The sequence below is a fragment of the Pogona vitticeps genome, chromosome 2, assembly GCF_051106095.1.
Source record: "Pogona vitticeps strain Pit_001003342236 chromosome 2, PviZW2.1, whole genome shotgun sequence".
Lineage (NCBI taxonomy): Eukaryota > Metazoa > Chordata > Lepidosauria > Squamata > Agamidae > Pogona > Pogona vitticeps.
Window position 1 is genome coordinate 208,896,589 of NC_135784.1, and position 23,582 is coordinate 208,920,170.

Below are 23,582 nucleotides of genomic sequence, written 5' to 3' on the forward strand. Positions count from 1 at the left end.
ATAAAGTGATAGCTGCAGTTCATCAAGCAAAAAAAGAAAAATGCCATTACATAAAACAGACTGAGTAAATGAGTGCTCCATTCTCCAATAAACAAAGAAAAATTCCTAAGTTCGCTTTTCTAAGGTTCCACTATGTATCAATTTTCTATCCACTCTTCACTACTACCCTCAACAGTGACATGCATAGGCATTCAATTCATCTTCACATCCACATAACAGAACAGACACCTCGATAATGCAACTAGGCTTCACCAATATGGGTCACTTCCACTAGCTAGCGTGATCAGATGGGTGAAATGAGCAACAAAATGCATGGCAGGGTGGATAAAAATCAACATTTTTTAAAAAATCATATTGATTTAAATTAAACCGTGATTTAAATCACAATTTAAACTTTAAAATCATTTTATTTAAATCACAAAAAATCTGATGAATTTAAATCATGATTTAAACCATGATTATTTATATCAGTTTGATTTAAATCAAATCCACCTTGATGCATGGTAACTCACTGACAGTATGAAATATTGACTTTTTGTGAAAAAAATGCCATGCACTTTCAAGATGGCCAAGGAGAAGCCAAAATGCCACCTGCATAGAGGTTTCATGCAAATAGTTGGCCAGGAAGAGTAGGATGGCTGCAGGTTCCATTTAGCTAGGTGCCATCTGCAGCCTGATGCAGGAAAGCACATTCAGCCCCTACAAAGTACTAGAGTGAAGAAAAATGTCAAGAGTGTTGAGTGACACTGAGTATTAAATGCCAGTAGGCCTCTACATACCCTGTTCCCCCAAAAATAAGAACTAACCTGAAAATAAGCCCTAGTATGATTTTTTAGGCTGCTTGTAATATAAGCCCTACCCCTAAAATAAGCCCCAGTTAAGTGAAACCCCACCCTCCACCATTGTGCAGCATTGTGCAGCAACCAGAAGATGACATGACTGTAAAATAAAACATCCCCTGAAAATAAGCCCTAATGTGTTTTTTTGAGCAAAAATTAATATGAGACCCTGTCTTATTTTTGAGAAAACACAGTAGGGGTCTACATCAGAGCAGGGAGAACTCAGAAATCTCAATATCAGAGGGAACAAAATCAGAGGGAACAATATCAGATGCTCTTAACCTTTGTCAGCTGCCAATTCTGCCACCAAACAGCTGAATAGTTGAGCAACCCTATCAAATGTGAAAAGGGTCCCAATGGCCTTTCGACATAACTACAGTGGTGTCTCGCTAGACGATTACCTCGCGGGATGAAAAACTTGCAAGATGATTGGGTTTTGCGATCACTATGGTGCCTCGCAGGACTTTTTTTTCTATGACCGTGCTTCGCAAGACTTTTTTTTTTTTGAGAACGATGCTTCGCAAGACCTTTTTTTAAAGACCAATGCATAGGGAACCTTGCAAGACGATTTATTCACAAGACAACGATTTTCGCGGAACGAATTAAAATCATCTTGCAAGGCTCCACTGTAACAAGAACTGGCTTTCTAACCATAACACCTGCTGAGGATTGGTATATGCAGCTTCTGTATTCAATTATTGATATACTTCCCTCTGAGATACCAAAACCTTAGCCCTTTTCTAATGCAATGATTGTGAGTCTTTTTTCAAATTATGATTACCCAAATTATATAAAAATGATTGAATCTCATTTATTCAATCCTCCTTTCTCCATCTCTTTATGCAGATTACCAGCAGTTCTACCATCTCTTTTTTATTCTTTTTTTCCAAGCAAGGAAATAGGAAAGAAAGTTGTCTTGTACATCCTCCACGTCAAGGAAACTTAACCGGTAAGTAATAAAACAAACTGGATTTTATTTTAAAGGGATGGGGGTGGGGATGAGACATCGCATCAATCTTACAACATCAAGCCTCAGGGAGCTGGTAAAGAACCTATTAAGAAATGATAGAGTGGGGATTCCAAGGTCCAATAATCCTTCTGAAGCTTTATCAAATTCTGCTGGGAAGTCTCCTCTGATTCTCGGGCCAGCGAGGGCAAGGCAACTGGGAGTTGAGGAAGTCAAGCTTCCAAGAGAGTGTGACTTTTTCATCCAAATTAAAGATGGATGATTCAGCCTTCAAAGAAGGCGAAGAGAGGATTCTCTGTATTTTACAGCTGATCTGCAGATATTAAGGAGGCATTTTATCGCTCATTAATGATGGATGAACACTGTGAATAAATCTAGGGGGCAGGGGGGAGAGAGATGCACTGAATAAAGAAGGTCTAGGATTTTAGCTCTACAGGGCCTACTGTCACTGCCATCATGTTGCCAAATTTCAGCACCAAGAGTGGGAAAAACCCTTAGAACAAGCAAGAAATCCTTGTTCTGAAGAAATTTCCCCGGTTTGTCCCCAGGAAAAGCAAGTATTTTCTGTTTACTTTTAAATGCTTTTGCTGCTAGTTGGTAACATTCAGCGATGCAATCTGCTGCCCAATTCTGGCAGCATGGTTTCATGTGGTGAAGGGGAGGAGCTGTGCAAGCTGCCAAAAGTAACATTTGCAGGTGCAGACAAACTCTTGGCCACATAAAGTACAGGTAATGTAACAACAACCCCTGAAACCAGCATTCCTGTTCATACAATTCCATCTAAATCATCACACCATTTTATTTGTCCAAATTATTCCATAAAAGTTTCAGTTTTTGAAACAATGTCCAGTCAACCATTCTGAATGAAGAATTTTGCAAACGGCATACATTATGTTAAATCCATGAGCATAATATTTGCTTATTTTGCATACAATTTTCTTCCTTCACTTGTTATGCAGAAGATCACTGAGAGATAAAGATAACTGAATTCCCTGGATTGAATTTTGGACCACAACTCCCAGAATCTCCAAGCTAGCGTGGAGTAGCCACACTGCTTGGAGAATTTGGAGAGCTGCCTGTCATCCAGAAATACAAATCTGGGCACCTTTAATATAAAGCTTCCTGTGCCATGCATTATTGCAACCAAGCCACAAATACAACTTAACTGTATATCTGATCTCAGCCTTCTGACAACAACCATTATGTTCCAAACCGCAGATTGTGGTTAAAACAGTTAGTGCAGGGTGGCACTTGGTGTTGGACTGGCAGCAGGAAACCCAGGTTCAAACTCGTATCTGAACATGAACATGAATCTCATGGGGGCTAGTCAGTACCCCTCACCCTAAAGTACTTCACAGAGTTGTTAAGATGATAAAAATAGGGAGGAGAATTATATATGCCACTTTGACAATCCTGGAGGAAAAGTTGGGATAATAAGGTACAGATACATAAAGTACAGATAAATAGATAGATAGATAGATAGATAGATAGATAGATAGAGAGAGAGAGAGAGAGAGAGAGAGAGAGAGAGAGAGAGAGAGAGAGAGAAATAATACAGAATGAATGAATGAATGAATAACATGTGAAAAAGCAGGAAATGCATATTTTCACACCAGAATGCTACAGCTAATGTATTAAAAAAGCTGTCATTAGGCAATCAGTAGCCCTACAGAAGCTTCAATCTTACAAAATTTAGAGGGCCCCAAGTTTCCCATCTTTGCTATACCCTAATTAGCATTATTCCAGATGTTTCTAAAATTGCAGGTTGTGAGTGTGTGTAGGAGCTGCAATAAGCTGTCATAGTTCAAAGTCCATGTTCAAGTGTTCAAGTTCCATGTGTTCAAGGTCCAAGCCAGTCATTCCAGTCTATGCCACCCTCAGCTCCTCTCACAGCAAACCATTTTGGGCTACGTATCCATCATAAATCAGTACCTACATTTGTTATTATACATATGTGTGCCAACAAAAATCTATGCTATGGACTCATTGTGTAAGGGAGATGACTCTGGTCTTGTAAAGGCTATGCCACAGGAGTAGATCTGGTAGGTCCTATCAAGCTTTTGGTAAGACTTTGAGTATAACCCTAAAATGACCCTAGTAATGTCCACCTGCCATCAATACACCAACCTAGCTAGGTATAGAGGGGTCTTCACCAGATTTTTGTCTAGTATGTTCTTATTACGGCAACCATCAACACAATAACAGTGTCAAACAGCTGCAATCTTTATCAACTGAAGGGCCACACAGTCAATAAAATCATAGATCTACAAGATAAAGGATATATAACTAGAGACTTTTTCCTCCAAAGCAGAGAAACTCAAAAAGATCTTATTTATTCCCTGAACAAGAAAAAGTATCAATAATTTATTTTCATGTTTTTACAGAAACCACTTCAATTCCCGCCCCCCCTGACTTGCCAAACTGCTGTAACCACTGCTTTACAGAACAGTTACGTGTACATCCTGAAATACCTCTGCTCCCAAGTGGCTTGTGAGCAGAACACAGATTCCTTTATGTTACAGCATATTCTCACTCCTTTATTACAGAACGACACATTTCAAAAGCACCTTGGGGCTCTTCCCACCTACAGTCACTCCCACATGAACTCCTCTTCATAGGAGGGTGGAGGCTCCTAGACTCACATCTGAGCAATGCTCACAAAAGAGACATCATTTTCTAGTGAAATCTGACACATTCGAAAAACTGTCCCTAGAGTTCAACTTGTTCATACAATGGTTTCCTCAAAGTATCTCACAAACCCTCCAGTGCCCATCTGTTTCGTAAGGGTTGAGGTCACATATAAATCTTGATAAATATGCAGGAAGGAAACATTGTTTTATCCAATTAAAATTTCAGGGAGAAAACCCCTAAAAGTTTTTACACAGCCATACCTGGGCATCCATTTAGGTAGGTAGGTAGGTAGGTAGGTAGGTAGGTAGGTAGGTAGGTAGGTAGGTAGGTAGGTAGGTAGGTAGGTAGGTAGGTAGGTAGGTAGGTAGGTAGGTAGGTAGGAAGGAAGGAAGGAAGGAAGGAAGGAAGGAAGGAAGGAAGGAAGGAAGGAAGGAAATTTTGTTTTAAAAAGGCTTTAAACAATGGTCAAAATATACATTGTGTTAGCCTGGTATAGTAGTAACAGTTCGGGTTCCCTAGGTAGAGGATACTGAGATGTGGTTTACCATTCCCTACTCCAGGGGGGACATCCTGGGATTGTGCAGCTTGCCCAAAGCTACACAGGCTGGCTCTTTTCTCTGGAAGCACACCGGAGTACTGAACTCCTGACCTCTGGCTCCACAGCAATATACATAACTCACTGAGCTATCCAGAAAGCTCTAGCATGGTATAGTATGACGAAAGAAAAATAATAATCTTTTGGCACCTAGAGGACCATCAAGTCTGTTTTAGAATGAGTTTTGAGGTCAACCTATTTGAGTATAAGTTGATTACAAGGATATGTACTGTCTTCAGGCAAATGTGTGCAAGCAGGTTGAATCAGGGTACTTGTGTAATTTGGGGGTGATCAGAGCAAGTATCAGTTGCCCATGAGCAGAGCAGCATCCTTCATGGATCCTTCATTTCCATTCCTGCATTCGTAGGGTCAAGTTTTGTTTTGTGCAAAGACACATTATAATTTCAAGCTACAAATGGGAAATCTAAAGTAATACACAGTATCCCCAGGAAGACCCAGCTGGTGCCACAGGAGAAGGAGAGTGTCAGCTGAGCCCCACTGTAAAGCCCAAGAGACTCCAACCATGAGGGAGCTAGAGAGGACTTAAACTGTGGTCATCAGGTCCTATATATGCTCTTGCAGCCATTTGGCCAGACACTCACTTGCTTGCTTTATACTCTGCCATTCTCTTTAAAAGGACCCATTTCACAGAGCTGCACGGCAAAGTGAAAAGATTTCTATTGTCACTGCTAGCTAGAATTCCTGTTCTATAACATTCATTTTCCTTCCTTCCTTCCTTCCTTCCTTCCTTCCTTCCTTCCTTCCTTCCTTCCTTCCTTCCTCCCTCCCTCCCTCCCTCCCTCCCTCCCTTCCTCCCTTCCTTCCTTCCTTCCTTCCTTCCTTCCTTCCTTCCTTCCTTCCTTCCTTCCCTCCCTCCCTCCCTCCCTCCTTCCCTCAGCATAATTTATGCTTTACACTATTTTGATTCAGCATGCGTATGGCTGTGGATAAATGTCTGTATTATTTAATGCGCTCTGCTTGGTTAGGTCAGAATTATCACATTAGTGTGTCTGTCTTGTTCTGCACCACCTTTGCCTTTTTACTTTTTTTTTTTTTACTTGTTGATGTGGTCATGCAAATACCACTGCTTTTTTGTAATGCCAGAAGGGAGGCTGTTGGCAAGAGTGAAATCCTCCTTTGCATAAAAGTTTAAGGTCTACCATGTCCCCAAAAGTTATGGTGCTGAGTATCCCTAGATGGCTGCTTCCATTTTCTCCACTGGGAATGGCTTTTTCCCCCTACAGAGACCCAGAAATGCCAAAAAAAAAATTACCATGGACTCAACCAAATCAGAGCACTGGGTCAAGCATCAATCAGTGCAGTCTTATTTAGGCTGGGTCATCGGTCCACTCCACATCCCTAGCAGTTTGTATACCAGTTTTTATGAGGTGGTCCTTAGCTGAGGAAATGCTTTAGTCAATCCAGCTCATTCTGTCTCTAGGTTTGGATAAGATATATCTAGAAATTCATCTCTCTTCATTGTGATGACTATGTGTACCACTCAGAAAAATTCACTGCCACTTAAAACTATCAGTAGAATCATGAATGCGGGATGCATACAGGCAACATTCCGGGATATACTTATAAGTAAGGACAACAATGCCATCTCCTAACCTGCTCAGCCTTCAGTGTTCACTCTGAACTTGCTGTTGCAATTTTCCCACAATGCTGTCCCTACTATTGGACAGAGTTAATTGCCACCCTTCAGGCCAAAATCCTATTGTGAAATATCATGAACTCTCCCAGCTATCAGTCTCATGTCCCATTAAGCAACTAGTGGACGACTGGGTTCATGACAAATAATCAACAAATCCTCTCCTATTGCTAGGCCCATTTGAAAGAAACCTAATTTGGCTGCACACGAAATTGATAACTATAGGCCAATTACTTTTTTAATTAAAGTGGTAGAGAGGGCGGTGGCTGATCAGCTCCAGGCACTCCTGGAGGAAACTCCAGTCAGGCTTCAGGCCATGGCATGGTACGGAAACAGCACTGGTCGCCCTGCAGGATGATCTCCTGAGGGAGGCTGACAGGGGCAATATGTCCTTGTTGGTCCTCTTTGATATCTCAGCGGCATTTGATACTGTTCACCACGGTATCCTCCTGGGGTGGCTCTCCAAGTTGGGGAACAGTGGCCTCACTTTGGCGTGGCTCTGTTCCTCCTTGGGGGACCATCCCCCAGAGAGTGCAGTTTGGTGAGATGACTTCCACCTCATGGATCCTCAATTGTGGGGTTCCGCAGGGGTCAATCATCTCACCAATGCTATTTAATATCTATATGAGGCCACTGGGTGAGGTCACCCAGAGTTATGGGGCTCTATGTCATCAGTACGCTGATGACACCCAGCTCTACCTCTCCTTTTCTCCAACTGCAGTGGATGCTGTTCCGTCCCTTGAACACTGCTTGGAGACCGTTCTGGGGCGGATGAGGGCAAATGGACTGAGGCTGAATCCGGACAAGACGGAAATATTGTGCATCCTGAAAGACATAGCTTCCACCCCTAGAAAAATTATGGCAGATGCCCTGGGATGCAGCTAGGAACTCTCTTCAAAAGGATGCAGCAAGAGAAGTTGTCATGAGGAGCACCTGCAGCACATTTCAATATTTACCACTATACAACTGACCAGAACTGGGAAGTTATTTAGAAGTGCAATAGTTACCTACGATTATTTACTTTTTGAAGGAAAACCGCAGAACAAAGTTGTGCTCTAGAAGTAATACAAGAGCTGAAATATTGCAAAAAGTTTAAGTTCTGGAGGCAAATTGTCTCAAATTGAGAACTCTTTGTAGACATTACAGTGGTGCCTCACATATGTTACACACCAGTTGGAAGAACTCAGTATGCAACAGATTATATCCATGGATATTTCTTAACCTGAGCCAATTTGTCTCCAAAAGTTATGCTTTTTGTGTAGCAGGGCTATAGGATTTCAAACAATAATTATGTAATGTAATGTAATGTAATGTAATGTAATGTAATGTAATGGGTGATATATTCTAGTTATGTTCAAATTTTTCTTTTTAAGAACATTTTAAGGCATTTTAGGAAGTTTTAAATGGATTCTTTTATCAACCCTAAATGGCAAGGGGATAGATAGTGTCCCCACCATCTTTCACATTTTCCAAAGTGCAAAATCAGAATTGGCCAATAGAGGGCACTAGAGATTGCTTCCCTCAGTTTGTTTAATGTGCCAGCAAGTAGAAGGCTTGCTTTCCAGGGCTGGTGGTCTCATTGCCCTTTATGCTTTATAGAGGGCCCCTCTTGATGAACTATGCTCCCTTAGGAAGCATTGCAACAGGAAATGGAGGCCTAGAAGGAGGCTTCAGTCTTGACCAGGTGATAGAAATGAAGGTGTGTGTTTGTGGGCTGGAACTCCCAGGATTCTGCCTGGTGAATTCTTGGAGAATTCTAGAATCTGGAGCCCCAAAAAACAAATCAAAACAAAACACCTCCACAAGGCAGCACACTAAAACACAACATGAATCACTTTTGTGAAATGAGCAACAGGGAGGAGGAGGAGAAGAAGAAGAAGATGATGATGATGAAGAAGAAGAAGGCTGCCCCCAATATAACATTTCAAACTGTACTGACAAAAACAGATGAAATAATACATTTCTTGAAAATATAGAAACCTTGGATTAAAGTAACCTTTAAGCAAAACAAACACTTAAGGGAAAATGGAACTCCAGTGCTGCTTTCTTACACTTTTGTGTACTTGCTGTACATGAGGCAAAACCCAGCATGTACAGCCACCAGTTCTGTTTCCCACTTCTATTCTTCAAGAGAAAAATAGGCACAAAAACGAGGGAGTCTTTCTTTCTTCTTTACTGGTAAGAGTTTCATTACTGCAAAAATAGGTCACGTTTATTCTCTGGACTGAGGCACCATTATATCAAATTATGTCATGTCGACATCCTCTAAACAAATAAACCAAAAAAATGCAACCTCTTTTTAAAAGAAAACGTGAACTTCTTCAAATCTCTGGTACATTGCTCCAAAGGCAGATTTCCAAGTAAGGCAGTAGCCTATTCTTTGACATGTACCTTTTTGTGACACCCATTACTTTAAAAGGTACTTCCAATCTGGAAATTGAAAGTATATTTCATACTGGTGGACCACGGTTATTGTACAATTCAAAGACAAATGAGAAAGAGGCAGAGGTGAAGGAAACAGCAGTGATCAAAAGGCCTTAATTTAACCGGGAGTCTAAACACTGAAAATTTATCAACTGAGATCTCAGTACACTTATGTTGTTCCTTCTCCCCCAACTTTATTACTTAGGCAGTGTATTTACAGTACATCTTGCCCGTCTCTCAGTGAGTGTCTCCATGTGAACCAGAGCCCCTTCGGACACAGCAAACTCCCTCCTCTTCCGACTATGACTTTCACGTGCTGAGCAAGCGTGTTCCCCTCAACACGTATGAGTTCCACACACTTAAATAATGACAGAACGAGGCTTCTATGCATAGGTCAGGCTGTTACAAAGTGAGTTTCAAGCCTCAGGAAAGACTGAAATGCCCTTGATCTGCATCCAACTTATGGTGATCCTAGTTGGGTTTGTCAAGGTATGCGAAATGTTTTAAGAAGTTGCTTCACCAACACCACTTCCTAATGGCAAAGGCCACTTCAACAGCCATTAGTGCCAGTCACCACGTTCCAGTGGGGAATCTGAATCAAGGTCTCCTAAATCCTAGCCTGTCACTCTATCCATTACACCACACTGGCTCTCTAGTGCAGAGTAGATCCCAGATTTCTAAAATGTGTGTCCAACACTCTAAATCACCACACTAGACTGAGTCACAATTATTTGAACTGGGAGAGATGTGGTGCAAACCCTATTTTGGAAAACCTCATTCCAAAATATACCTGTGAGACATTCCTTCACCTCTCCTCCTGTTGCTTCAGGCACTAAGCCTGTTCTTCACTCTTTATCATGTACTATCCCTTTCTTAGCAACAGAGAACCACTGTTGTGCCAAACTAAAAATATATTATTCACACAATCAAATGATCTCTCCTCCATGTTTGGTAGAGTTTAAGAAGCTTTATAGCAACTTAAGAGTTAAACATCTCAGTTTTCTAGCACTCCCATTGTAAATGAAGTATTCCTGTTCCACTTCATTTGCCCTTCCCAATAATCCACCAAATTGATGGCAAAAATGGTCCAGTCCCACTCTTTTTTTTTTCATAACCAAGAATACAGACAATGCTGTGATAAGTCAACAATTTTAGGTTGAAATGACAGAAAGGTAGCATGGGTGGGGAGAGTTAATTGTATACTATGTGTAGTCACTATTGAATTTGTATTTTAGTTTCAATTTTGTAGGAAAAAAAAATGAAAAGATGGGAATATTCACTCCAAAACTAGGAACCATATACTGTATATAAATTTTCCCAATATTGCCTGAATTATCCTACGATGATCAAAGCTAAAGGATAATTTATTATTATTACATTTTTATGTGTTAATCTCAGCTATTTCACTTCAAAAGGTAGAAACACACAGAGTCCATTTCCAAGGACTAATATCAAAGAGTTAAGATCATCTTTCCAGGAAGCTCAGCTTGCACCAAACCTCCTGCTGTGTAAGGTGAGTGCAAATATTCATTCAACTAGAGATGGTGACAAGCAGAGATTGCCATGGACAGAAATAAAAAGTAGCATTTTTTAGACAAAGCAAAAGTATATGCCATCTTTAAAATTCACAAATTTATTTCAGAGTGAGTTCTTTGAGAACAATCCAGTCTTTGAGGACACTTCTGAAGAAATTGGTGGCTTGGAAGCTCATGCTGATATAAATTTGTTTGCCTCAAAGGTGCATCATACTTTTGTTTTGCTTTCAGTAATAAAATGTTTGCTCAGGAATGATCAAGTCTCATTCTACAGTCTACATTCATTGGCCAGGAGGAAATAAGACCACTAAAGAACCATAACTGACTCTCGGTCATCTGAATGAAAAGGAGCAATTTCCAGGTCAAAATGCAACACTTCCAAGGCTAGCATGGACTGTAACATCTCTCACTATGGAAATGATGCTCTCATGCTCAGGCAACCAAAGCTTGGTTTCATTAAAAATGCTGATTTTCCTTGGGAATATTAAGAACAGAGAGAAAATAATCAGTTTCATAGTACAGTATTCTTATTGGAATACATCCAAAGGAAAAGAATTAAGAACCTTCTCTCAGTTCCACCACCTCCCCAAGCTCACTTGGTGAAGACACGAGACAGGGCCTTCTCAGTGGCTGCTCCCAGGCTTTGAAATAACTGCCCTGAGAAGGGAGATTGGTCTCCTTCCTCTTGTTCTTCCATTGATAGGGAAAGACTTTCCTCTTCAGTCTTTCCAATAACCAATAAGTTATCTCAGGAATGCTGCTCTTTAACTTTTAGGTTTTTAAAAATTACTATACATATTTTTAAAAAATCTTAAGGAATGTCTAATTGTTTTGCAATTTATACTGTGTTTTTTCATTTGTTGTTTTGTTTGTTGCTTGTTTTTTTTATCTGCTGGGAGCCACCCTGGATCCCCTATGAGGAGAAAAGCAGCACAGAAATAATTTAAACAAACAGCTTAACATACCCTTTAAAGATGCCAAGAGATCAGATATATCAATAACACTAATTTTGCCCACGCTGGATCTCTCTAGATGAAATGGATTAATTACAATAGACTTTGGTATAAATTGAATAAATAAATAAACTTCCATCATCCTCAACCACCATGATTGCTGCTGCCTGGAAATGGTGGGAGTTATATTCCGACACATCTTAAGGGTACCAGGTGGATTGCATTGATTCCCTTCCACCTTAGCTTTTCTTATTGAGAATCAGGATTCCAACCCAGACCTCAGTGGCAAAATTCATTGTCCATTGGTGCCCTGCCTCTAAACTTCACCTCTGGCGACTGTGGCTCATGCCTGGCAAGAAACCTCTGGAAGCTCAATGGTCACACAAGAAACACCAGCTTTTCTCCTGCCCACTACACTTACGACCCTAGGTAGAGTCTCTTGAGGCAGCTACGTGTGAGCTTCCCAACACAACACAGCCTAAGGTCAATGGGGGGGGGGGAAGACGGGGGGGGGGAAGGACAGACAGCACACAGTGCTTACCAATGTACATTTACAGACAAATCAAACACCAGATCTACTGTAAATATGCTGGGGAGGATTGTTTTTCTTAAACTGAACTCTCAAGTCCAAACACTTCCATGAAGGACACTTATTTCTTGTCCCACGCTACGCTAAACCTCTTGCCATTTGGTGGAATATATACCTTCCCTGCAAATGATCCCAAATAAGGAGCCCAGTTGCGCACACAAAGAAATCCTAAGCAAAATCCACAAGAGTCCAGAGAGGCACTCTCTTCTGATCATCCGCCCGCCCTGGAAACCAGAAAGTAACCAGGCGTGCAGCAGTGACCCTCACATACAAAGGAAAATGTAGACGGCCACCCCAATGCAGGTTGCTACGCACAAACGCATATGCACAAAGGCGCGCGCGCGCACACACACACACTCCTTGCCAAACGCATCCCGAAATGCAGACAGACCCACAAACCTCACATGGGCGCACGGCTATTAACATGCCCTCCCTCATGCGTCCCGCGTGCGCTGCCTGCACAACCACACAATCTCACGCTCCTCCATGTGACAAGGGGGAAAAAAGAGCGAGAAGAAAATAAATCACGTCCCGTTCAGTGTTCTGCTGCATCCCAACAAGTGCCCTCTGCGTGACCCTCCTTTGCTCCCTTCTGGAAATCCATTGGAGGACGAAAACGAAAAAGTTTCCTGGTGGGACTGCAGAAACAAGCCCCGGCCCCCCACCTGATCCTACTGGGAAAAGCCATCCTTGCCTTTTTTTTTCTCCTGCCCAGAAATCTGGCACGGTAAGCCACCATCACCAGCTCTCCCTTCGCACTCGTTTGAGAGGCAATCCATTGGCAAGGTTCAGGAGCAAATATTTCCCCACACACGCACGCACACACTCCCACCCCACGTCGGAATGCCACTGATCGCCCCCCTCCCCAAAAATAACCCGCAGACCCCCGAAGCGTCCTTCGCCTCACCTCGCGGCTCTTCCCACGCGTGCAGCTTGCTTTCCCCGAGCGGCGGCGCCTCCACTAGGAGCAGCAGCCACCTCCACGCGCGCGGCCGCCGGGAGACCTCCACTGCATGATGAGCCGGGTCTCCCTGTCGGCGTCTGCAAGGAGGCTCGCCCGGCAGCGCCCCGGCTCCGGGTTTATTTATTTCTTCGTTTTGTTTTAATTCGGGGGGGGGGGCGGGCGGCGAGGCTATGCCATGGCTTCCGAGGGCGACCCTCGCGCCGCCGCCGCCCGCAAGGTCCGGGATTCGCGGGGTCGGCTTCCCAAGAGGCGAAGTAACGGGCGAGGAGGAAAGCGGGAGAGAGCTGAGTGAAGTGGGAGGAGGGAATGGGGACTTGAGGGGGGGAGAGAGAAGAAGGACCGCGCAAGCGCAGGGCGGCGGGGGGGACACTAAGCGCTCGCTGAGGCGTGCAGGGAAGCTCCCTCGCGCTTTCCCACCTCCTGTGTGCCGCCGGCGGCGGCAATGGCTCGGCCCTATCGGGGAAGGGGGGCGTGGCGCTGGGCGCGGAGGTTGGAGGGTCTTAGCGGGGCTCTCTCCCGCCCTCCGTCGTGTCGCATTCGGCTTGGGGGAGGGGGCGGGAAACGACCCCTAAGCCGGCTTCCCGCTCCCAAAGCTTCCCTCACCTGCCTCCAGGACTTGCCGCCCCACCCGGCTGGATACACGCAGAGCTTTTCCCACCGCAAGGAGCCTCTCGTGCGGCTCCAGTGACAGAAAATGAAAGTCCTTCCCCCATTTTCCTCGTGGTTTTATTGGGGTGGGAAAACCATACTTCTCTCTGTGTTCGTGTATGTGAGAGAAATCCTTGCAGGTGATACGAGTGCCACCTTTTGCTACGGTGTCTTTACCGTAGCTCACCTACAAATTTGGGGCTGGTGTGTCACCTTCCTCGGTGGGGTCACCAGCCGCCTATTAGCTTCGTTGTCCAGTTCTGGCTGCTACTCACTCCGAGAGGTGAATAATAGTAATGCTAATAATAAAGATAAATGGATTGTGGGGGAGGAAGAGAAAACAGAGGCAAAGCTTCGTGTTAGAAGAGGGAGCCCCCTTAGTCTGTGCATACAGATCAAGAAATAATTAAAAGGAAAATAGAAAAGGCAAAAATGTTGCAGCATCTTCAAGACTAGCTGCTGTATTTTGATGTGAGCTTCCGAGAATCAAGTCCACTTCCTCAGTCATAGAGGCACAAAGCTTAGGCATGCTGTTGCTAAGAGAGAGAGCGAGGTTTGCAGGCTGACAGGGCACCAAAACCATGTTCTGCAGCAACAGCCGACTTAGGCCTTTAAAATAGCTAGTACTTATTTATATATAACCAGGAGTGGTTTTGTTTTATGTTGTGTTGTAAGATTATTCTCCTGCTCATCATGCTCTACCCTGACATCAGTAAAGATAAAGTGTAAATATACTTTTACACCAATCAATATAAAAATCTTGTTTGAAATCAAGACATAGCTCTTCATGGCTCCTCCCCCCCAGGATGACGGAGTGCAATTCTTATTAACTCAGCAGCCATTTATGGCACAACATGAAATGTTTATAAGCTCCACTGTGGGAATGCAAACAGAGCGACGTGGGCACACCAGGTTTCAGATGCTGGAGACAGCGGAAGAGTATGTGGAAAAGTGAGATGCGTGGCGTGCAACCTGGACTCCATCCCTTAAGCAAGCCTTCTGTTTTCAAATGGAGGAGAGACAATACTGGCTGGTTACAGTACTGAAGAAAAGATTCATCTGCCAGTCTGGTCAGGTTTTGTGTATGGAATGGGAATTTTGTTCTTTGCCTCAGGCAGCAGAATGTCTTGGGCTGGCCCTGATTTTAAGACATGCAGGTGGGACTTTATCAGTCTAACACGCTGTCTGGAGAACCAAGTGAACACAAGTGAAAGCAGCAACAAGGAACACAGCCATCTGTGTCAGTGACCAGGATGTGTCCTCTCCATTAATGTTTGCCCCATTGCCATTTCTCTCACCAAAATAAATTACCAGTAGTATTTTGTAGGGCAGTGCAAAGAATGATTGGTCAAAACAGATCTGCATCAAAACAACCTGTTGTACAGGTTGGGATTAACCAGCCCTGAGCTGTTTTCAAGGTGGCCTGCACTGCTTATTCTCAGGTCTTTATGTTTCTGGATTGGGGAGAGAAACTGCATGGGGAAAACAAAGACCTCTAATTTGGGATTGAAAGCGCTACATGGTGCCATCAAATCTGGGAACATGGCGAGCCTTCAACGTGTAGGGAGACTTGCTCTCATACTTGTTGCTCAGCTCCTGCCCTTCAGTGAATCCACCCTACATTAGTCAGGAGCAAGCACTGTGTAGGCATCCTTCAGTCTCGAGAGACTATGGTAGCATGCTCTGTATGGAGGACTTGGAACAGCATCTAGTGTGGCTGAGGAGGCCAATTCGAGAGTTACAATCTCTTCCACACTGAAGACAAATCCAATCTGTCCCCTGTCCAGCTCCCTGGTTTTGCTTCCTTTGTGACTTCCTCTTTGCCTCAGCCTGCTGGACAAGGGTCTCTTCAAATTGGGAGAGGCCGTGATGTACCGCCTGCCTCCAGGCTGAACGATCAGATGTCAGAGTTTCCCATCTGTTGAGGTCTATTCCTAAGGCCTTCAGATCCCGCTTGCAGATATCCTTGTATCGCAGCTGTGGTCTCCCTCTGGGGCGATTTCCCTGCACTAATTCTCCATATAGGAGATCCTTTGGAATCCGACCATCAGCCATTCTCACAACGTGCCCAAGCCAGTGTAGACGTTGCTGTTTCAGTAATGTATGCATGCTGAAAATTCCAGCTCATTGTAGAACTACTCTATTTGGAATTCTGTCCTGCCAGGTGATACCAAAAATCCGTCGGAGGCAACGCATATGGAAGGTGTTCAGCTTCCTCTCCTGCTGGGCACAAAGTGTCCAGGACTCACTGCAGTACAGGAGTGTGCTCAAGACACAGGCTCTATAGACCTGGATCTTGGTATGTGTTGTCAGTTTCTTATTGAGCCATACTCTCTTTGTGAGTCTAGAGAACATGGTAGCTGCTTTCCCAATGCATTTATCCAGCTCGACATCTAGAGAGAGGGTGTCAGAGATGGTTGAGCCAAGGTACACAAAGTCATGAACAACCTCCAATTCTTGTGTGGAGATGGTAATAGAGGGAGGTGGGTCCACACCCTGGCCCATGACTTGTGTTTTCTTCAGGCTGATTGTTAGTCCAAAGTCTTGGCAGGCCTTGCTGAAACAATTCATGAGTTGTTGGAGGTCTTCAGCTGAGTGGGCAACAATGGCTGCATCGTCTGCAAAGAGGAAGTCCCGCATGCATTTCAGTTGGACTTTAGTCTTCGCTCTCAATCTAGAGAGATTAAAGAGCTTTCCATCTGATCTAGTCCGGAGATAGACACCTTCTGTTGCAGTTCCAAAGGCATGCTTCAGCATGACAGCAAAAAAGATCCCAAAAAGTGTTGGTGCGAGGACACAGCCCTGTTTCACTCCGCTTCGGATGTCAAAGGGATCTGATGTTGAGCCGTCAAAAACTACAGTGCCTTTCATTCCATCGTGGAAGGACCTGATGATGTTAAGGAGATGAGGTGGACATCCAATCTTGGGAAGTATTTTGAAAAGGCCATCCCTGCTAACCAAGTCAAATGCTTGCAAGCATTAAAAGAAAAGAAAATTGAAAATACCAAGAGAAACCTAGTCCCTAGCATTACTTTGACTTATCCAATCAAAGCCTGCACAAGAGAGTCAGTGTAACAAAGGCTCAGGGTAGCCAGATACCTAAAAGGAAGGAAATGCTAGAATGTGACCAATCTAGTAAACAATGTAGAACTTTCTTTCTGCTGTGCCTGGATGTGAAATGCTTAGTCAGGTGAACAAAAATATATGGAGTCCAGTGAGGTTGATCTGAACCTTTCCCAGGGGCTCAGCAATTAGAATTTCCTGGAGAGCGTTAGCTTTTATTGGGATTTCAGCTGTCAATGTTTCCTTCTTTTGCTGTAGCAACTTACACTAAGGTCCCCCTTCCCAGTTTTCAACAATTCTGACTACCAAAACAACAAATCCAACTTCAGTGATTTTTAGAGGCTGGAGAATTGACCAGAGAGCAATGAAGGTTTCTTAAACAACCCCATAGCTGAGTCAGAAACACAGAAATATCACTACTCAGTGATTTAATCATCATCATCTTAGAATTGCAGAGCTGGAAGGACCCTATGGATTGAGTCCAGCCCCTGTCAAGGAAGGCTCAGTGGGGAATTGAACTCCTAACCTCTGGCTCACATATCTAAACCACTGAACTAACCAGCATTTGGATTCTTACTCTGAAACAGATACACATCCCTAATATGTTGTGTGTTGAATTGTTTAAATTAGCTAATTTGTTTGCCGGGGGGGGGAACAGGAGCAACCCACACAAATTGGGAACAACTCCTCCTTTGGGATATACCTTCTCTATTGTTGCATCTAGAGTACTGCAGGAGTCTGTGGAGTATCGGCACTGAATGGGTGATGTGTAAGCTCTGCTGTGTCCTTCACTTACAAATTCCTGGCTTGTGACTGTGAGCTTTGAGCCTTATACACAAAGCCAGAGGTTTATCAAATTCTTGGTACAACAATAAGCTGTTTGGATGAGTTCAGTCACAGAGTGTGCTGGAACGTAGTAGGTGAAGTATATGGAAGTTCTAAAGCATGATGTGCAAATGTGCAACCAAGATAACAATGGCATTGCATCAAGCCTGGCCTTCAGTGCAGTGGTTTTAAAAAGGTTTGTAGCTCAGTAGCAAGAGTTGTGAGGTGTTGTATTTTACAGAAAGTAGTCCTTTGTTTGAAGAGGTGTCATGGTCTAGTCCTTTTCCTGAAGCTGTCTTCTATTTAACTGTTTAGGTTGGTCTTAAGAAGAAGAAAAAATCATAAGAGAGAAAAGAGGCCCCTCAAGTGTAGAACCTCAACAACAGACTGACACAGGTCAGCTAGATCTATTTAAATAATAGCAACTATCCAAATAAAGAACACTTGCATTTCATATATGTCTACAAAAAAATCGTAAAACGCTTTCGTCTTGCGAGTTTTTCGTTGCGCAAGGCATTCGTCTTGCAAGCATCACTGTATATGCTTCAGAGGTGTTGCATTTTTCTTTTTACCCAGTTCATCAGTGACCATGTTTGTGGTAGAATACCTGTGCTAGACTCAACCCTGGCATTTCCAAGTATGTACAGGACAGACAATTTTCTGAAATGACTCAAGTCCTGCTTTGGGACTTCCCTTAAGAATCTGATTAGATGGTGTGGGAATAGAATATAGGAGTAGACAGAGCTTGGCATAGCCTTTCTTGCATTTTTAAACCTTGGTCTGATACTGACACTCAATGTATACTTCACAGAGACAGATAACCCGGTAGCCCTATTTGCTATAAAGTAATTCTGCATGTTTCTGTTTTGGCACAATGTCTATATTTCATCAAAACATTTATCTCAAAATTAATTTTTGTTGTTTAGTCATTAAGTAGTGTCTGACTCTTTGTGACCCCATGGACCAGAGCATGTCAGGCCCTCCTATCTTCCACTGCCTCCTGGAGTTGTGTAAAATTCATATTGGTAGCTTCAATGACACTGTCCAACCATCTTGTCCTCTGACGTCCCCTTCTCCTCTTGCCTTCACACTTTCCCTACATCTGGGGTTTTTCCAGGGAGTCTTCTCTTCTCATGAGATGGCCAAAGTATTGGAGCCTCAGCTTCAGCATCTGTCCTTCAAGTGAGCACTCAGGGTTGATTTCCTTTAGAATTGATAGGTTTGTTCTCTTTGCAATCCAGGGGACTCTCAAAAGTCTCCTCCAGCACCACAATTCAAAAGCATCAATTCTTCGGTAGTCAGCCTTATTTATGGTCCCACTCTCACTTCCATACATTGCTACTGGAAAAACCATAGCTTTGACCATGCAGACCTTTGTTGGCAAGGCAATCTCTCTGCTTTTTAAGATGCTGTCTAGGTTTGTCATTGCTTTCCTCCCAAGAAGCAGGCGTCTTTTAATTTCGTAGCTGCTGTCATCATTATGGAGCCCAAGAAAGTAAAATCTGTCACTGCCTCCATATCTTCCCCTTCTATTTGCCAAGAGGTGATGGGACCAGTGGACATGATGTTAGTTTTTTTGATGTTGAGCTTCAGACCATTTTTGTCACTCTCGTCTTTCACCCTCATTACGAGGTTCTTCAATTCCTCTTCACTTTCTGCCATCAGAGAGGTATCAACTGCATATCTGAGGTTGTGGATATTTCTTCCAGCAATCTGAATTCTGGTTTGGGATTCCTCCAGTCCAGCTTTTTGCATGACGTATTCTGCATATAAGTTGAATACGCGGGGGGGGGGGGGGGGGAGAGACATTATACAGCCTTTTGAACCAATCAGTTGTTCCATATCCAGTTCTAACTGTTGCTTCCTGTCCCATATATAGATTTCTCAGTAAATAGATAAGGTGGTCAGGCACTCCCATTTCTTTAAGGACTTGCCATAGTTTCCTGTGGTCCACACAGTCAAAGGCTTTGGCGTAATCAATGAAGCAGAAGTAGACGTTTTTCTGGAGATCTCTGGCTTTCTCCATAATCCAGTATATGTTAGCAATTTGGTCTCTAGTTCCTCTGCCCCTTTGGAATCCAGCTTGCACTTCTGGGAGTTCTCGGTCCAAATACTGCTGAAGCCTACCTTGTAGGATTTTGAGCGTAACCTTGCTAGCGAGTGCAATTGTACAGCACTTGGAGCATTCTTTGGCACTGCACATCTTTGGGATTGGGATATAGAATGATCTTTCCAGTCCTCTGGTCACTGCTGAATTTTCCAAACTTGCTGGCATATTGAGTGTAACACCTTAACAGTGTCATCTTTTTAAGATTTTTAATCGCTAAACTGGAATACCATCACCTCCACCGGCCTTGTTGTTAGCCATCCTTTCTAAGGCCCACTTGACTTCACTCTCCAGGATGTCTGGCTCAAAGTCAGCAACCACATTATTTGGGTTGTCCGGGATATCCACATCTTTCTGGTGTAATTCCTCTGTGTATTCTTGCCACCTCTTCTTGATGCCTGCTGCTTGTGTTAGGTCCCTACCATTTTTGTCCTTTATCATGTCCATCTTTGCACAAAAGGTTCCTTTAATATATCCAATTTTTTTTTTAACAGATCTCTGGTTTTTCCCTTTCTATTATTTTCCTCTATTTCTTTGCACTGTTCATTTAAGAAGGCTCTCTTGTCTCTCCTTGCTATTCTTTGGAAGTCTGCATTCAATTTTTTCTGTAACTTTCCCTATCTCCTTTGCATTTTGTTTCCCTTTTCTTCTCTGCTATTTGTAAGGCCTCGATGGACAGCCACTTTGCTTTCTTGAATTTCCTTTTCTTTGGGATGTTTTTTGTTGCTGCCTCCTGTACTATGTTACGAGGTTCCATCCATAGTGGTTCAGGCATTCTGCCCACCGAATCTGGTTACTTAAATCTGTTCTTCACTTCCACTGTGTATTCATAAGGAATTTGGTTTAAATTATACCTGAATAGTCCAGTGGTTTTTCCTACTTTCTTCAGTTTAAGCTTGAGTTTTACTATAAGAACCTGATGATCAGAGCCACAATCAGCTCCAAGTCTTGTTTTTGCTGACTGTATAGAGCTTCTCCAACTTTGGCTGCAGAGAATATAATCATCTGATTTCGTATTGCCCATCTGGTGATGTCTATGTTTAGAGTCGCCTCTTGTGTTGTTGGAAAAGAGTGTTTGTGATGGTCAGCTTGTACTCATGACAAAACTATTAGCTTTTGCCCTGCTTCATTTTCAACTCCAAGGCCAAACTTACCTGTTGTTTCTTTTAAAGTACTCCATACTTTAGCATTCCAGTCCCCTATAATGAGAAGAACTTCTTTCTTTGGTGTCAGTTCTAGAAGGTGTTGTAAGTCTTCATAGAATTGGTCAATTTCAGCCTCTTCAGCATTGGTAGTTGGTGCATAAACATGGATTACTGTGATGTTGAAAGGTCTGCCTTGGATTCGTATTGACATCATTCTATCATTTTTGAGATTATATCCCGGTACAGCTTTTCCCACTCTTTGGTTGACTATGAGGGCTACTCCATTTCTTCTATGGGATTCTTGCCCACAATAGTAGATATGATAATCGTCTGAATTGAATTCGCCCATTCCTATCCATTTTAGTTCACTGACGGCCAGAATGTCAATGTTTATTCTTTCCATTCCTGTTTGACCACCTCCAGCTTCCCAAGGTTCACAGATCTTACATTCCAGGTTCCTATACAGTATTTTTCTTCGCAGCATTGGACTTTCCTTTCACTTCCAGGCACGTCCACAGCTGAGTGTCCTTTCGGCTTTGGCCCAACCACTTCATTAGCTCTGTAGCTATTAGTCCTTGTCCTCTGCTCTCCCACAGTGGCATGTTGGACGCCTTCCAACCTGAGGGGCTTATCTTCCAGTGCCATATCTTTTAGCATTTTGTTTCTCTTCATGGAGTTTTCTTGGCAAAGATACAGGAGTGGCTTGCCAGTTCCTGCTCCAGGTGGATCGCGGTTAGTCAGAACTCTCCACTATGAGCTGTCCGTCTTCGGTGTCTCTGCATGATATAGCCCATAAAAAAGTAAAGGTAAAGGTTCCCCTTGACAATTTTTGTCCAATCGTGTTTGACTCTAGGGGGTGGTGCTCATCCCCGTTTCCAAGCCATAGAGCCAGCATTTGTCCGAAGACAATCTTCTGTGGTCACATGGCCAGTGCGACTTAGACACGGAACGCTGTTACCTTCCCACAGAAGTGGTTCCTATTGATCTACTCGCATTTACATGCTTTCGAACCGCTAGGTTGGCGGGAGCTGGGAGAAGCGACGGGAGCTCACTCCGTTGCGTGGATTCGATCTTACGACTGCTTGGTCTTTTGACCCTGCAGCACAGGCTTCTGCGGTTTAGCCCGCAGCGCCACCACGAGAACTCTCCACTATGACCTGTCCGTCTTGGGTGTCCCTGCACGGCATAGCCCATAGCTTCTCTGAATTATCCATGACTACACAGGCTGGCTCTCCTCTCAGGAAGCACAGTGGGGAATCAAGCTCCTAACCTCTGGCTCTGCAGGCAGATAGCTAAACCACCAAGCTATCCAGCCAGCTGAATGATGAAAAGGATTACTCATATCCAAAAAGAGCAGGATCTGGTCCTACACTAAGAATTTGTCTTACAAATAATTTATAAGCTCAGAGAATTTGCAAGATAATTACCCATCTTGTGCATTATCTTCATGTCAGATTCATATCTGTCTACAACCTACATACACTTCAGCTATTCCACTATAAGTGAATTGCTTAGAGTCGACGCCTCATCAGAATCAATGTCTGAACATCATTGCATTTGATTTTATGTCGAAAAGTCTTTATTGGATTCTTGAAGAAGAATATCCAAAAGAGTACACAAAAGAAAAAGAAGCTAATCTCTATTGGTCACATAATTAAGATTCAGGCAACCTTTAGCCTTGATCAGAGTCTGGAAATATATATATATATTTGGATTTAAAAAATCTCAGAATCCTCTTTCCAACAATGCTACTGTCCTTGTGCACTAGCAGAACCTGCAAACAATGATGTAAAAAGCTCTTCTAAGAGAGTTGGCTGGTAGAGGTGGAACATGAAATGGATTCTCTTCCACCAAGCTGAAAAGCACAGTATCCAAAGTAGGTCAAATTATTTTAGGACCTGAGGCCCTCAGCAGTATAATGCCATAATGACAAAAATGCCTTAATCACAAGTCCATTTCCATCACATTCCAGTTTGGCTCCTTGAAATAGGGACATGGTGGCGCTGCGGGCTAAACCGCAGAAGCCTGTACTGCAGGGTCAGAAGACCAAGCAGTCATAAGATCGAATCCACGCAACGGAGTGAGCTCCCATCACTTGTCCCAGCTCCCGCCAACCTAGCGGTTCGAAAGCATGCAAATGCAAGTAGATAAATAGGGACCACTTTGGTGGGAAGGTAACAGCGTTCCGTGTCTAAGTCGCACTGGCCATGTGACCACAGAAGATTGTCTTCGGACAAATGCTGGCTCTATGGCCTGGAAACGGGGATGAGCACCGCCCCCTAGAGTCGAACACGACTGGACAAAAATTGTCAAGGGGAATCTTTACCTTTACACCTCCTTGAAATAGCCCTTTTCTTCAACTTAATAGCAGGCCTGTCCCCATTTGGACCTACCTGTTGATGCTCGTAGCTTGCCACTTTCCAGCCTAAAGCCATCTCTCACCTTTCAATTTCCATTCTGTCTCTTTCTGATCTTTCTCAGTCTGCTTCATAGCCCTGTTTGAAGGATATGATGTATGTGCTTCTCAACCTTGGGTCCCCAGGTGTTCTTGGACTGAAACTCCCAGAAGTCTTCACCACTAGCTGTGCTGGCTAGGCAAAGGTGTGCAGACAAAATGTGTCAAATCTAGGGTTGCAGGCTGTG

At 43.4% G+C, this 23,582-nt stretch overlaps 1 protein-coding gene and 1 long non-coding RNA gene across 3 annotated transcripts in view; one reads left to right on the forward strand and one right to left on the reverse strand.

The window, feature by feature from the left end:
* PLPPR1 (phospholipid phosphatase related 1) overlaps positions 1 to 13,465 on the reverse strand; it is a 149,392-nt gene extending 135,927 nt beyond the window's left edge. For both annotated transcript variants that reach the window (XM_072991999.2, XM_020791152.3), the window contains exon 1: positions 13,095 to 13,465. The gene's annotated coding sequence lies outside the window, so the exon portion shown is untranslated. The remainder of the gene's footprint in view (positions 1 to 13,094) is intronic.
* Positions 13,466 to 13,525: 60 nt separating this feature from the next.
* The window catches only part of LOC140704807 (uncharacterized), a 41,008-nt gene continuing 30,951 nt past the window's right edge, over positions 13,526 to 23,582 (forward strand). Inside the window, exon 1 of the long non-coding RNA XR_012084245.2 lies at positions 13,526 to 18,083. This is a non-coding gene — a long non-coding RNA (uncharacterized LOC140704807). The remainder of the gene's footprint in view (positions 18,084 to 23,582) is intronic.